The sequence below is a fragment of the Piliocolobus tephrosceles genome, chromosome X (assembly GCF_002776525.5).
Source record: "Piliocolobus tephrosceles isolate RC106 chromosome X, ASM277652v3, whole genome shotgun sequence".
Classification (NCBI taxonomy): Eukaryota; Metazoa; Chordata; class Mammalia; order Primates; family Cercopithecidae; genus Piliocolobus; species Piliocolobus tephrosceles.
In genome coordinates, this window is record NC_045455.1 from 38819160 (window position 1) to 38833638 (window position 14479).

Genomic DNA, 14479 nt, shown 5'->3' on the forward strand with positions numbered 1-14479 from the left:
TGAGTCACGAAATTGCCAAATTATTGATTGTTGACTCATCATACATCAGATTAGCAAAAGTTTTTTGTTGTTGTTGTTGTTGTTTTTGAGACAGTCTCACTCTGCCACCCACGCTGGAGTGCAGCGGCACCATCTCGGCTCACTGCAACCTCCGCCTCCCAGGTTCAAGCGATTCTCCTGCCTCAGCCTCCCCAATAGCTGGGACTACAGGCATGCACCACTTCACCCAGCTAATTTTTGTGTTTTTAGTAGGGATGGGATTTCACCAGGCTGGTGTTGAACTCCAACCTCAGGAGATACGCTCACCTCGGCCTCTCAAAGTTCTGGTATTACAGGTGTGAGCCAGCACGTCTGGCCAAGACTAGCAAAAGTTTTAATCACATTTTGTTCTAAATTCCAACTGTGCGAAATATAGAACTTAATTTGTCAATATAGAAATTACTGACAAATTTAATGACATTTGCATTAAGCATTTATGAGAAATTTAAATCAATCTTTGCCTTGAAGGAACTTAAAATATAAAACAAAGATCAGATCTGAGCACAGGTAACTATTTTCTACAATGTTCTAGTAAGTTTCATAAAAATATCCAAGGCAAATTCTTCAGGATTTAGGAAAAATCTTTATTGTTTTGTTGTTATTGAGAGTGTAAGAGGCCATTTAAGCTGCATTTTGAAGAAAAAGTAGCATTTCAAGGAGCAGAGATGTGGAGAAAGGCATGAGAAATACCTAAGTAAGAAAATCTAGAATATGATCAAAGAACAGTAAGTATGAGTGTTCAGACTTAGGATTGACTGCAAATGTTTCCAGAAAACACAAAGCAGGTAGACTAAAGCTGTTCCTAGGTGCACCCCCAAGAAAACTGGAGGGGAGGATGCAGTGAGGCCACTGTCAGTATATTTGACTTAAACTTACAGGCCACAGGAATGGAACTAACCTTGAGAATGCCACACAGATAAGAGACTTTATGGACACTTTAACAACTGTGAAGAATACCATCTTGTGTCAGCTAACTTTGCTGGCAAACTGGTCAGCTCAGTTGGTAAATTGTAGAGGAAAAGAAACAGAAACTATTGAGATGGCTTAGCTAAAAAAGCCATCTCAAGTTATGAAACGGATAAAAGCAACAAAGCCCTGTAGTATATACTCACAATGACTTTAACTTATCTTCATTTAGGAGGAAGCCACTTTTAGTCAGGATCTCTAGCACCTCAAAACTGGAGAACATAAACATCTTAGGAATAAATTATGACAAAGCACAGGAAGGGGTGGCTTTGGCAGGCATTTTTAGCTCAAGCATCCTACACAGAAGGACCATCCTTCAAACACTGCGTGTAACATCCAAGGCAGGAGACAGAAAACCGAATCACAATGGTAGATGTCAGTGAATCTCTCTGGAAAGAAATTGTTTTTCTGTTATATTTTCAAGCCTAGGAAAAGCCATTTTCCTTAGTATTATGGCTAGATTGTTTAGGCCTAAAATCTCCCTATTCTATCAATAAGCTTATTTGTTTTTGTTTTTGGGTTCTTTGAGTTTTTGTTTGTTTGTTTGTTTGTTTGTTTGTTTTGAGACGGGGTCTCCCGCTCTGTCACCCCAGCTGGAGTGCAGTGGCGTTATCTCGGCTCACTGCAACCTCCGCCTTTTGGGCTCAAGTGATCCTCCTACCTCAGCCCCAAGTAGCTGGGAGTACAGGCACGAGCCACCATGCCCGGCTAATTTTTATAATTTTATCATTGAAACAGGGTTTCACCATGTTGGCCAGGCTGGTCTCAAACTCCTGAGCTGAAGCGATCTACCTGCCTCAGCCTCCCAAAGTGCTGGGGTTACAGGTGTGAGCCACCGCACCCAGCCTCAGTAAGTTTATTTGATAAAATAAATGCAATACTCCCTTTATTCACCTTTCATTCAGAATGTTAGTAATTTGTATTGTTTTTCAGATTTTCAGCCCATTTTATCTCCCTGCCCACTGTGTCACCATATTCTACCTATACATCATCACGTGTTTTCATTTGGGTGTCATGCATGTCGGTACTTAAAGTTTTAAATTTCAGGTTTTCGAATTTGGGATGCTCAACCTGTAGTAACAGGACATTTGTCGTATGGCCAAGGTTGCACAGGGGACAAGACAGCATATGCCTCCAGGAGTGTTCAGTGTCGTCGGGAGGTACCACCACCCAGATCTCCCTTCAGAGGAGGCCCCTCCTCAAAGAGTCCAGTTAGCTGACAGCCTCCAGCTTTAATCACCCCCACATATGACCCAATGCCACACTCCTCCAGGGCAGCCCCAGCCGGTGATAGAGTTCAGCTGGGGTTCTCGGGCCTGGCCATTTCTGCGCAAGCAGCACTCCTGCGTGGGCAGTCTTGCATCAGAACTCAGGCTGACTGAGACCGCCTTAGAGCTGCCCTGCAGTCGGAGGCTTTTCCTCCCCAATCTTTCCTTCTCTCTCTTCTTTCCTAGATGCCAGACCTGCATCACAGTCTAACGGCTCTCCCTGCCTACTCCTGCTCCCTCACCACTTCATCTTTCATAGGCATTACCCCCAACAGATTTTCTGCACTTCTAAATTAATCTTGGCATCTGCTTCCTAGAGGACCTGCCTGACACAGGAGGGTAATACATTTTAAATGACTTACTTATCGCCTCATTTCTCAAATGTCTTAGGGTGGCTCAGAAAAAAATAACAAGACTATAAAAAAATATATACTGGAGGGAGTTACAGTGAAGAAAAATTATGAAAGAAAAAGTCAAAATGGGAAAGGGCATCCCAGGGAGAGATGATGGTGAGAACTGAAGCACTAATGTGTTCCTCAGAAGCATCAGGTAAGCTGTTTTGCTTTGTTAATTTAATAAATATTTGAACATCTGGTCTAGGTCCACACTTGACGGTACACTCTCATGAGGGGGTTAGTAACCATGACTTCTACAGAGAAGGTGCTTGATGAATGAACTGCATGAGAGTCTGTCAAGATGTGCGGCACACTCTGCCAGGTGGTAGGATGACACAGCCATGGAACACAAATACAGAATCCTGTAAATAATGCAATGTTATTAAGGACCTTAATCCAGGTTTTATAACCATAAGGCAAAGCATTTATCGAGGGCTTACGGTGGCCCCACACAGGCATGACAGGTAGAATAACCATCCCCCGAAATCTGTCCGCGTCTGAGCCCTTGGGGTGTGCGAAGATGTTGCCTTACATGGCAAGTGGACTCTGCAGATGTGACTGAGGGTACAGACCTTGTGATGGGAAGAGTACACTGGATTGACCCCATGGACTCAATGTAATCACAAGAGTCCTAATATGGGAAAGAAAGAGGCAAGAGGGTCTCGGTCAGAGAAGGAGATGTGAGGATAGATGCAGAGGCCAGAGATAGAGACCTGAAGATGCTACACTGTCAGCTTTGAAGATGGGGGAAGGGGCCCAGCACCGAGGAATGCAGGCAGCCTCTGGGAGCTGGCAAAGGCGAACACAGGTTCTCCCCCGGAGGCTCCACAGGGAATGCAGCTCTGCTGACACTCTGCTGTTAGTACATTTCAAAATTCTGATCTCCGGAACTATACAATTGTAAATGTGTTGTTTTAAGCCACCGAGTCTGTGGCAATGTGTTATAGCGGCAATAGGAAAAGAATACAATGGGCTTCACAAGCATCATGATGTGTTGATCTCCCACAAACCTACAAAAGATTATCTTTTTACAGATGAGGCCACTGAGTCTCACCAAGAAAAAGAATGGAAAGTATTTCAATGATTTTTCATGTTGATTACACAGAGAAACAATATTTTGGCTATACTGGGTTAAATAAAATATTAAAATTCATTTCACCTGTTCCTTTTTTTAGTGGCTTCTAGAAAAACGTAAAATACATATGAGGCTTGCACGCATTTGTCATGAACAGTGCTGGCCTAGAATCTCATTCTCAACAGTTTGATTTTATCATCCATCATTGGAATTTTTTTTTTTAAGCAAGAAGCATGCACGAATGTGTGCTCTAGGAAGATGAGGCAGGAAGCAGGTCAGAAGGTGGTTTGAAAAACAACACCCTGGATAAGACCAGTTGGGAAGTTATGGCAGTAATCTCAGAAAGAGTTGATATAGGCTATAATCAGAGTTACCAAACACACTTCCTTCCTTTGAAGAGTTTACAATCCAATCCTAGATAGAGTTAACACACAAAGAGATGGCTTACAATGAAAAGGGTTTAGTTAAGCTGACTTGCGGAGCACATGCTGTATGATTCCATTTATGTAAAGTTCTAAAAACAGGCAAAAACAGAATGTATGATGATAGAATTCAGAATAGTGGTTACCTTTGAGATGGCATTGACTAGGGGGGTGCATGAGGGATCACTGGGTTACTTGAGTATTTTTTGTCTTAATCAGGATGGTGGTTACTCAGGCACAGACAGTGTAGCAATTCATCACACCGTACACTTAAGATTTGTGTACTTCGCCGTTTATAAATTATACCTCGGCAGGGCATGGTGGCTCATGCCTGTAATCCCAGCACTTTGGGAGGCTGAGGCAGCTGGATCACCTGAGGTCAGCAGTTCAAGACGTGCCTGGCCAACTAAAAATACCTGTCTCTACTAAAAATACCAAAAATTAGCCAGGCCTGGTGGCAGGCGCCTGTAATCCCAGCTACTTGGGAGGCTGAGGCAGGAGAATTGCTGGAACCTGGGAGGCAGAGGTTGCGGTGAGCTGAGATCATGCTATTGCATTCCAGCCTGGTCACCAAGACAATACTCTGTCTCAAAAAAATTAATAAATTATGCCTCAGCAAAAAGAAAAAATAATGTCATAGAAGATGACTTGGATACAGACCAGATTATACATTAATTTATAATGGCAGGCCTAAGAATTTCCCTTCAACCTTGCAAAGAGGGAAGCACTGAATGCTTTTGAACAAGAGGAATAATTGCAATCCATGCTTTATGAAGATGAACAACACTGACAAGCCTTCCAAGGCCCAGCAAATACATCAGTTACTTCCCTCAATTATTGAAGTGGGAACAAATGACTTGGTATTTGGTGACAAATAAAGGTAGCATCAATACAAAACCTTTGATTTAATGGAGCACAGCACATAATACCAGAATGTTGAGTTCCTAGAAAGAGAAGAAATATGTTCCCAGTGCCTAGAAAGGGGATTTAGCAGGAGATTCACTGGCTTCACACACAGAGTGAGGGACCTCATGCAAAAGGCCCAGAAGAGAAGGGGTCGGGTAATTCGTAAGTGCACTAATGGAAAAATGGGTCCAATATTGGTGTCCCACTGCAAGGGGTATGCATAAAAATGTGACCTGGATATTTTAACACAAAGAAGTACAATCTCACAGTTATATCCAAGATATTACATGAAAGAATCAAGCACTAAAATACTTTAATTAGAAAGTGCACTTTGTCTCAAAGAGTCCTACCTATCAGACAAGTAGAAGGGGCAGCACGAAACAATGATGCAAGTGTGTATGGTGTTTAATTCCTAAATGTCCACATGGAGGATGTAAACAGGAAATAAGAAAATCTGATGGAACTGTAGAAGAAGGTCAATTGGGGGTCAATTAATGAGCTGTGTGAAAGTGCCCACCTGGAAAGAATAACTCCAGCTAAAGCTCAAGATGTCTGTATTAGTCTATTCTTGCACTGCTGTAAAGAGCTACCTGAGACTGGGTAATTCATAAAGAAAAGAGGTTTAATCAGCTCATGTTTCTGTGGGCTGTACAGGCTTCTGCTTCTGAGGAGGCCTCAGGAAACTTACAATCATAATGGAAGACAAAGGGGAACCAAGGGCATCTTCAATGGCCAGCAGGAGAGAGAGACTAAGTGGGGTGGGAGAGGTAGGTGCTACACACTTTTAAACAACCAATACTGGGGGGATGGTGCTAAACCATTAGAACCACTAGGGAGATGGCCTTAAACCATTAGAAACCACCCCTATGATCCAGTACTCTTTCACTAGGCCTCTCCTCCAACACTGGGGATTATAATTCGACATGAGATTCGGGCAGGAACACAAAACCAAACTGTATCAATGTCCATGCCTTTTAGTAAGTAAACTGTGTGCAAATGGACATTCAAAAACCTATGCACAATTTGGGGCCTGATCAAAAGTAATCATATCTGTGTCATTGTGAAGTAATATGGGGTACATTTGAAAAACAGGCAGCGAAAGAGATTTTTGCTCTTCTGGATTTAGTTCTAACCAACAAGAATAGAACTGATTGGCAAAGCGGACACGACAGGAGCTGAGGTCCTTAAACCTGAATGTCATATAGTAAAAATGCCACATGCCTAAAAAGGGAGCATGGCTTAATATCATTTACTTTAAAGGCAAAAGTAAAAGCCAGGGGTGAAAATAACCAAGAAATCCCTTTTGGTTACACCTACAAAAAAATATTCTAATGAAGCCCTGTGGAACAAATATCCTTGGCAGTGAAACAAATATTATTCGTAACTAGTGAGCCCATCACGGGGGCTATTCAAACAGAGGCTAGGCTGATAGGCATCTGTCAGGGATGCTGTATTACAATGGCAGAATGAATGGGAAACCATCCTCTATTGGAAGGGAGTAGAGGGGACAATTTGAAATTTAACAGAATCTTTTTTCCATCTGCAAGGCTGAAAGAGAACCATTTTCAGCTAGTGTGCTGTTTCTTGAAATGCATGCCAGGTCCAGAAAATAGTCAAGAGCATTTTAGCGCTTGCCTAGGTTACTGCTTTTCAAGGACAAAGCCAGTCCTGGCAAGAAAAACACTTTTCACATAGGCTGTTAGTGCCCCATTGGTGGTGTTCCTGCTGCTTAAGCCAATGAGAGAGAAAACATTACAGCTCCTGCGGCTATGAAGGCCTACAATTGAAACAGCCACTGCTGTCCTCACTTGTAGAGTTAGGGCCAACAGTAATAGTGGGACAGGAGAATAGGGTCCTGAGGCAAGGAACCCAAGGCCAATTCATGCTGACTTCCTAGAACTAAATCAAAAGGAAACCTCCAACTTTCCACACCCAAGTAACAGAAGGAACAAACGCTACCCCTTTGCAACCCCCGTTTCTGCGTGGCAGATGAAAACTTGAAAGTACCTCTGATTGGTCCCCTCCCACAACCAATCAGGCTGGCCATGGGCCAAGTCCTCATTTGTATGGGAGTATAACTTTGTAACTTCAGCCTCTGATTGGTCCCCTCCCACAACCAATCAGACTGATCACAGACCACTACTTCATTGACATGGGGTGTACACCAAGTAGCCAATGGGAAACCTGTAGAGGGTATTTAAACGCCAGAAAATTATGTAACTGGGCTCTTGAGCCATTTGCTCAAGCCCACTCCCACTCTGTGGAGTGTGCTTTTGTTTTCATTAAATCTCCATTTTTGTTGCTTCATTCTTTCCTTGCTTTGTGTATTTTGTCCAATTCTTTGTTCCAGAAGCCAAGAACCTGGACACCCTTTACTGGTAACAATAGTAACAATGATGTAGCCAGCATGTACTGGCGATTTACTGCGCGCCTGCTACTGACCTTTTTTTTCTATGGATGTTGACACATTTAATTTTCACAATAACCCTATGTGATATATATTATTATTATTCCATTTAATTTTATTTTATCATTTTAGAGATGGGGTCTCACGCTGTCACCCAGGCTGGAGTGCAGTGGCACTTTCTTAGCTCACTGCCACCTTGCACTCCTGGGCTCAAGCAATCCTCTCACCTCAGCCTCCCAAAGTGCTGGGATTAGAGGTGTGAGCCACCATGAGCAGCCTTACTACCATTTTATAGATGAGGAAGCTGAAACATGGAGAAGTTAAGTAACCCGTCCAAGCTTGCGTATCCTGTAAATGGCAGAATGAGACTCAAAACCTGAGCTCCAACCCAATCCACATCTTCTCCATCCCACTCTGGAGCAGCTTTGACTGAGCAGTGGAGGCTTGAGGCTTTCAAATTTTCAAAGCCTGAGAAGATGCCTAGGCAACACCACACTGAAGGACCTGAAAGAAGAGAGTTTCAGGAAAAAGAGATCAGAGAGTGGAAAAGTACACGTGGAGCATTCTCCTCATAAAACCCTAAGTCCATAAGGCCCTTGCCTTGTATGACTCAAAGGAATGAATAAATTCGGGTGAAAAGCTCTGTTCCTCCCCAACTTAACTGCTCTTTAGAGATTTATCAGCCCCTCAGGAAAGAATTGCATGCATCTTTCTTCTAGTGATGTCTTTAAGTTTGATTTCGTTCTAGGAAGTCGGCATAAATCGGTCTTAGGTTCCCTGCCTCCAGCCCCTGTGGTTGATCTGTCAACTTGGAAAACAGGAAATCTTTCAAAAGGGGCAGTAGTCATGTCTAGTGACTTTTCTGGGGCTCTATCCAAGACAGGGCCATCCACAGCCAGCAGCACCCCTTTAGGACCAGGCAGAATCATCTTTGGTTAAAGGGCAGCTGTGGAGAGGATGCAAGGCTCCACTCCCGAACAGAAGACACAGCAAGACGACACAGCAAGACCAAATTCCATGATCACCTTTCAGTGAAAAGCAACATCATTTGAGATCCAAGGAGCAGCCTTTCCAGATCAAGTTTGCAATGGTAAGGAGTCTTGATTGCAAGCAAAAGAAAACAAAGTCAAAAGAACTTTGAAAAGCAAGAAAAAAATATGTGAGAGCTGAGCTACCTCTTCTAGTCTGTGGGAATAGAGCAGAACCAGGGCTGGTAGCTCCAGCTCCATCTTTCCTCAAGTTCCTCTCCTTGTGTCTGTTTTCTCTTCTTCTTTCTCAGTGCAGGGCACCTTTCTCTGCTTTGCAGGCCATGTGGTAAAAAGATTACCTATAGCTCCTGGGTTGATGTGTTACAAGTCTAAGCACCCAAGGAACAGACTACTCTCTTTCTGCCGGTATTAATTCCAAATTCCCAGTGGAAAGACTGTCCCAGCTTGGATGGCCCCTGTTTCTATAAAGAGGTTTACCATTCACTGTGGAACATGAGAAATTGGTGAATCACAAAAGAACAGGGTTCTTTGTATTATATGGGTCCTCTGACTCATAAACTTACTTATGACTGTGTCCACTCATCATCTTCCCATTCGCCTCTTAAGGTTCTTCCTTCCTCTGCGACATCTAAGTCCCTATCTGTTCCTCAGGACTGATTTATTTTGGGTTAAGTCTAGGTAACTACACTATGTAATAAAATGTAAGTCCTGTTTTGCCACATTGTTTCATCCTTGGAAGAAACATTTACAGACTGTTTTAGGAGCCTAGGATTGGTGAACCAAGCAGACTAAGATTCATGTTTTTTTGTTTGTTTGTTTGTTTTGTTTTGTTTGAGACGGAGTCTTGCTCTGTCACCCAGGCTGGAGTGCAGTGGCTCAATCTCAGCTCATTGCAACCTCTGGCTCCTGGGTTCAAGCAATTCTCCTGCCTCAGCCTCCCAAGTAGTTGGGATTACAGTTGCCTGCCACTACACCCAGTTAGTTTTTGTATTTTTAGTAGAGATGAGGTTTCTCCTTGTTGGCCAGGCTGGTCTTAAACTCCTAACCTCAGGTGATCCGCCCACCTCAGCCTCTCAAAGTGCTGGGATTACAGGCATGAGCCACTGTACCTGGCCAGATTCTTGTTTTTGCCATGCTTATATTCCAGGTGGGAGACGGACACTAAACAACGGACATACAATACCTAATAAGCTAGGAAGTGATATATGCTGTGAGAAAAGAAAAAGAGGAAAAAGAGGATCAGGCATGTTATCACTGTTTTGGTTTTATTTATTTCTTGGTTTTGTTACACTGTTGTATTTGATTAACTAATAAAACTTGAGTATCTCTTATCTGAAATGCTTGGAACCAGAAGTCTTTTGGATTTCAGATTTTTTTCAGAATTTGGAATATCTGCATATACATAATAAGATATCTCGGGAATAGACCCCAAACCTAAACATGAAATTCATTTATGTTGCACAGACATCTCATACACTTAGCCAGAAGGTAATTTTATGCACTATTTTAAATGATTTTGTGCATGAAATAAAGTCTTGACTGCATTTTTACTGTGGTCAGGTGTGGAATTTTCCACTTGTGGAGTCATGTCAGCACTCAAAAAATTTTGGATTTTGGAGCATTACAGATTTCAGATTTTTGGATTAAAGATGCTCAACTTGTATTTATTTTAGCATTTTTGCATTTATTTTCATTGTGGGCCATGAGGCTATGGTTTTCCTTTATCATTTGGTTTGGGAATCATGATTATACTAGCTTCATTAAGATGACTTGGACCACTTTATTTCTTTATCTTTTTTCTCAATTGTATAAGAAGGGATTAGGTCATGCTGTGCATGGTGGCACACTCCTATAATCCCAGCTACGAGGCTGAGGCAGGTGGATTGCTTGAGGCCAGGAGTTTGAGGTCAGCCTAAGCAACATAGCAACATAGCCTTGTCTCAAGAAAAAAAAAATTAAAGAAATAAAAGAAAAAGAAAAGAAAGAAAGGATTAAACTCTTAGAAATCTGATAAGGCTCATCTCTAATTCCATGTGGGCTTAGGGTTATTTGGGAGGAAAAGGCTTTGATAATTACCTCAATGTTTATAATGAATTCAAATTCCCTACTCCTTGTTACTAATTTGGACCTGTTATTTTTAAAAGAATTTATTCATTTTATTTAGGCTCTTTATTTTATTAGTTAATAATTATTCATAATATATTTTTAGTATTTTAAATCTCTATAGCAGCTATATTAGTTCCCCTTCTTAAAATTTCTGTACTTTAATTTCCAACTTCTCTTCTTTTACTAATCAATTTGACCAGACATGTGTCTAGCTCATTTGCCTTTTGTATAAACCAGGTTTTGTTTTTGCTAATTCTTCTATTTATTTTTCCTATCTTACTGATTCTTTCTCTTGTCTTTAGAATTTAACTATCTTCCAGTTATCTACTACTGTATAACAAAGCACTCCACACTTAATGGATTAAAACAATATTTCATTATTGTCTCTCAGGGTTCTGTAGGTTCGCCGAGCTTTGCTGGTGGATTCTCAGTTTGGATTTGTGTTTGCAAATAGATAGCAGCCGAGCTGGAGTCATCTGGATGCTTAACTAGGACAGATGCTCAAGAAGGCTCACCCACACGGCTGGCAGTTGATGCTGACTGCTGGCTAGGAGCTCAGCGGGGGCTGTCAACCAGCACACTTTTTTATGTGACTTGGACTTCTTATTAGCATGGCAACTGGGTTCCAAGAGGGAGTCGCTAAGGAAGAAACATGCCAAGACATGCAGACAGCCAGACAAAAACTGCAAGGCTTTTCATAAGTTAGCCTTGGAAGTCCTAGAATGTTACTTTCTCTACATTCTCATGATGGAGCAAATTACAAAGTCCAGCCCATATTCAAGTGCATTTCCTCTTAAACACTTGTGAACTAAAGTGACATGTGATCTGCTCATATGGAACCAATATACAATGGTGAAATAGGCATAGGATAGTAAATTCTCCCATTTGTAAAGGGGAGAAGAGGAAACAATAGCAGTCACTTGTCCATGGTGATTCTGAAATCTACCTGGAAACATGTAACCAGTTTCTTAATTACGGCCCAGTCCTGCTTCCTGGAAGTGACTTTCAGTAGCTCTTGGCTCTGCCCTCTGGGTCCTTTCTCTGCACTCTGAGTCATCATTCCTTCTTCATAAGAAATGGTTTATGATTGCTGATAAGTTGTTTTATGGACCTATATTTAAATGACAGAAGATGGGGGCCCCAAGGACTCTTCATTTTCAACTGTCTGTATCTTTTATTCAAATTCACAGTGTTTCCGTTAATAACATTTTCTTAAACATATTGTATTTTTCCTATGACTCTTACCTTGGTTCACTCCTTCAGAAAAAAGCCACACCCATAAATCTCTTTGAGATATATTCCTCTCTGGTAGGGCTGAGATTCAAGATGCTATGGTTCAATGCTTTTAAAATTCTTAAAAGTCTAGGGAGCATACACATAAAATCCTTAAAAGATCTCTTAACTAGCTAAGATAGTCTAAGAGGTACCACCTGAAATTGTTCTAACATCCAATACGTGGACTCTTGATCTGAACCTTACTCTGAGGCCATGTCTTACTGGTAGTACCCAGGCATTTATCATTTCCCTAAAGGTCTTTTTAAATTTTGTGAGTCTTTTGATGGAAGGAAAGACTGTTCCAGGCCCTCTAGCTTTCCTCTAAATTCTGCTCAAAAACTAAACAGTTACTTCTGTAATTAAGTTCTCCCTATCTGAACTTTTACTTTTCTTTTTCTTTCTTTTTTTTTTTTTTTTGAGATTGGGTCTCCCTCTGTCACTTAGGCTAGGCTAGAGTGTGGCACAATGATCACGGCTCACTGCGCTGCAGGCTCAATTTCCCAGGTCTCAAGCGATCCTCCGACCTCAACCTCCTGAGTAGCTGGGACCACAGGCATGCACCACCACACCTGGCTAATTTTTGTATTTTTGGTAAAGACAGGGTTTTCCCATGTTGCCCTCCCTTAAACTCCTGAGTTTAAGTAATCCAACCGCCTCAGCCTCCCAAAGTGCTGGGTATCTGAACTTTTTCATATGCAACCAAAAGAAACCAGCAGATACGCTCAACCTCCTGCTTGGTGATTTCTTTCCTTTTTTTTTTTTTTTTTTTTTTTTTGAGAGGGTCTCACTCAGCCACCCAGGTTAGAGTTACAGTGCAGTGGTGCAATCTCGGCTCATTGCAGCCTCCATTCCCGAGCTCAAGTGATCCCCCTAACTCAGCCTCCTGAGTAGCTGGGACTACAGGTGCATGCCACCACGCCCGGCTATTTGTTTGTAATTTTCATAGAGACAAGTCTTTTGCCATGTTGCCCAGGCTGGTCTTGAACTCCTGAGCTCAAGCAATCCGCCTACTTTGGCCTCCCAAAGTGCTGGGATTAGATGCATGAACCACCATACCCAGCCTGCTCAGAAATTTCTTTAGCCAAGTCCAACAATTAAATAAATGCATTTCTCTATTTTCCATGTTGCCATAGACAAATGTTTCACTGGGTTTGCCATCATTACATGAAAGATATCTAAAAACATCCTGATTTCTCTGGACTCCATTAACAATTCCTTATTGTCTTTCCAGCACTCACTAACAATCTCCTTCCCTTCCAGCTTCTGCCTGTTGTGCAAAATTCCTACAGCTGAAGTTGTAGAGAAGATGAACTCACAATCCTAAATTATAAAATACATGAGGAACAACCCACCATGAGCAAACATTGACACATATCATGATTAGACCCCCAATTATTTCATATGATTAAAATGATTTAAGAAAAAAAGAAATTACAAAGTGAAAAGAATATCAAGAAAGATCAGGCAGATATGAAAAATAACCAAATAAAACTTTTAGAAATGAAAAACACAGGCAAAGGTAGTCTTAGCAAAGACTAAATAGACTATATTCGTGACTTGGAAGACAGATCTACAGAAATTACAGACAGAAAAGTAAACATATAAAATTAAGAGATATGTAGATACACCTCCCAAGGCAGGAAAATTTCAGTAGTTTATATAGACATTCCCCCCTCAAGGAAAAGTTGCAGTTCAGGTAAATCCACATTCTTCAGTATTGGCTGCACATAGTGACTTTCTTCCAGTACAAAAATAGAGGGAAAAAAGTAACTTTAAGTAGAACAACTTGATCTCAACCTTTGATTAATGTTGACATCAACAAGGATAAGTCGTATTAATAGATGTAGCTTTGATATGATGTGATGAGAATGGTACTTTATACCTCTGTGGTTTTCCTTCTAAAACATGCACAGTCCCTATGTAATTATGAGAAAAAAAACCTAAGGCAAACCCCAATTGAGGGACATTCTACAAAATACTAAAGCAGTACTCCTAAAAACTGTAAAGGTCGTCAAAAACAAGGAATTACAAGATGGTATTTAAGGAACTACTGCAACATAATCTAATCTATCCTGATCATTGGTATACCAAGGCTGGGGTGGTGTGGGAATAGTCTACACCATTCTACATGGTGAAGGGGTACATTGTGGATAATTTAAAACAATAATAAAGAGACTAATTGTTCATCTGCTTTTTATTACTATGTGCATTGGCAATTCCAAACAGGGTCAGCAATAAATTATTTTTCCCTGTTGGATCAATGTGCTTCGCACTCATCCTTTCTCCCACCCACCATGCCACTAATCTTGATGATACAATTGATAAATGTAAATAAGTACTGACTGATTAAAAAAAAACACGTTTCTTTTTTCAAAAAAAGAAAAGTGAAATAAAATTTTTGCCAATAACAGGGAAGAAAAGGGGTATTCAATAGGTCAAGTGTGCCAAGGTCCTTGTCTTGTTTAGGAGGAGAATAGATCATACTGGTGAAAAAAAAGAACTATGATCGGAATGTGACATAACCGTAATGTGATACAATATTAACATAACGCAACCCATGCTCATCATGTTTACTGAATTGGTTTAATGTATTTTGCTGATCATTTATATCGTTCACCCAACTTTAAATAA